The sequence below is a fragment of the Priapulus caudatus genome, unplaced genomic scaffold (genome assembly GCF_000485595.1).
Source record: "Priapulus caudatus unplaced genomic scaffold, Priapulus_caudatus-5.0.1 Scaffold88, whole genome shotgun sequence".
In the NCBI taxonomy this organism is placed as follows: Eukaryota; Metazoa; Priapulida; class Priapulimorpha; order Priapulimorphida; family Priapulidae; genus Priapulus; species Priapulus caudatus.
In genome coordinates, this window is record NW_014577149.1 from 28356 (window position 1) to 30827 (window position 2472).

The 2472-nt window shown below is 44.5% G+C and overlaps 1 protein-coding gene across 3 annotated transcripts in view; it reads left to right on the forward strand.

Annotated features, from left to right (window-relative positions):
* Window positions 1-2472, forward strand: part of LOC106804805 (protein FAM78B-like) — a 6532-nt gene that overhangs the window by 1659 nt on the left and 2401 nt on the right. The gene's annotated exons all lie outside the window — the stretch shown is intronic.

A 2472-nucleotide genomic window follows, 5' to 3' on the forward strand; every position in this document is an offset into this window, starting at 1 on the left:
GTACCGTAACGTACGTACGTACCGTACGTACCTACTACCGTCTACTTCTACTCGTCTACTCTTCTTCTCTTCGTCTCTCTTCTCTCTCTCTCTCTCTCTCTCTCTCTCTCTCTCTCTCTCTCTCTCTCTCTCTCTCTCTCTCTCTCTCTCTCTCTCTCTCTCTCTCTCTCTCTCTCTCACTCTTTCTCTCTCTCTCTCTCTCTCTCTCTCGCTCTCTCTCTCTCTTCTTTTCGCTCGTAGGCGCACTCTCTCTATCAATCTATTTCTATTTTTTCCTAGTTGTCTTCATGCCTCTCCCTCTCTTTCACTCTCTCTCTCCCTCTCGCATACTCTCTACTCTTTCTTACCCTCTCTCCCACTCTCGCTCATACTAGCTATTTCTCCCACTCTCTCGCTCTCGCTCTCTCCCACTCTCTCGTGCGCTCCTTTTTTTCCACCCTCATTCCCTCTCGCCGTGTGCATCTTTCTGAGCGTTTGTTTCACACTAAATATCACCCGTTTTAATTCTCTCACTGTCTATCGTATTATTTTTTATTGCTTTAGCCCCCGTTTCTTCCTGACTGTCTGTCTGTTTCTCTATCTAGATTTCTCTCCACTAATCTATTTCCCTCATGATAACCGTTACTATCTCTCTCTCTGTGTTTGGCTCTCTCATTTAGCCCCTTAATTTTCAGCTGGTTCAGTAACAATCGTCAAGACGTGACATTCGTTGTTACCTACACGGCGTGGTGCGAATTAAGAGATGTCGGTGCGCCATTCGCAAATCCTGATAAACATGCTAATGCGATAATTATACCTATATATACGCTTCCCTTTACTAACGCAATAAACTAAATTAATGGAAAGATCGACACTACGTGGCACATAGAAAGAGTTATATCGGAACTGCTATTACCGACACATAAAACTCAGATAAAACTTGACAGACACATTTACGATGGTCGTTATTCCTAATCGCAGATTGCGTGAATCGCGTGCCGCTTCCACTCACCGCCGGCTATTTATCATATCACCGTTCTAAGAATGACGAGAATATAATATATATACTTGCGCCTCGATACAAACTAACGAAACGAAATGTGTCGCGAACTCAATGAAAAACCCGTGTGTTCTAACGTGCAAGTGTTTATGATCAATATGACTATAGGATGCGATCCCAACACCACTGTCGCGATCAAATCGCTGGACAAAAAACAGTATAGCAGCAGGACTAGGTGGGAATCCAGGAGACACGCGGCTCCTGTTTGTTAAGTCTGAGCAGAACGGGACCATCATAAAATGTTCTCCGCGCGCTATATTTCCTGCTATCATTCAAGATGCTGGTATACAGTACGTCTCGACGGTTTGAAAGTTAAAGAGCTCGGGGTTTGCCCCGTGTTTATAACCGGGGATCTATATTTGGAAGCTCGTCTATCGCGTTACGTAGAGCCCAGCCCCGGCAGCTCGTGTATATGCTCACTGCATCCGCATCATCATTATCAGCAGCAGCAGCCGCCGTCCCAGCAGCAGAAGCAGCAGCAGCAGCAACAGCAACAGCAACAGCAACAGCAACAGCAACAGCAACAGCAACAGCAACAGCAACAGCAATAGCGACAGAAGCAGCAGCAACAGCAGCAGCAGCAGCAGCACCACCTCTACCATCACCACCCACCACCACCACCGACAACCAACACCACCACCACCACGACCACCACCACCATCACCACCACCACCACCACCACCACCACCAGTAGCAGCCGCAGCAGCAGCAGTAGCAGCATTAACAACAACAACAACAACAACAACAACAACAACAACAACAACAACAACAACAACAACAACAACAACAACAACAATAACAACAATAATAACACCACCAACAACAACAACAACAGCAGCAACAACAACAACAGCAACAACAGCAACAGCAATAGGAGCAGTATATCACCAAACGATGTTTGCACAAAGTAATTAATAAGCTTATCCAGTAAAAACTCTTATCCAGTCAAAACTGCATTGGACTAAAAGTGGGATCCATTGCCTCGGAAAAATTACGATTTCGATAATAGGGGGTAAAGACTTGATTATACCGTCTACAAATAATTATGTAGACCTATATTAGGATATTGTACGTAGGATAAAAGACCGTGCCCATATTATTACGAGAGGCCATTGCTCTCATAGAATGCGCCCATACAAGTGGCGGGTAAACCCAAGTTAGTGAGCTTGCCTAAATTCCACAACAAATGTTATAGAAAACTCATCTGTCCATGTCACTGAACGTGATGCGGATCTTTTCGACAGCGAGCAAGCTCATCGGAATAGGGTAGCAGTGTAAGTGTGTGTTCAATAGACCATCTCGTCTTGCCACATTTTTATTACTATCATATATTTAACTAGAGCACTCAGAGAGCGCAGACCTCCGCCAAGGCAGCTCTGTAAAAAATTTTATTAATGAATTAATGAATTAAATAATTAATTGCATCCGGATCA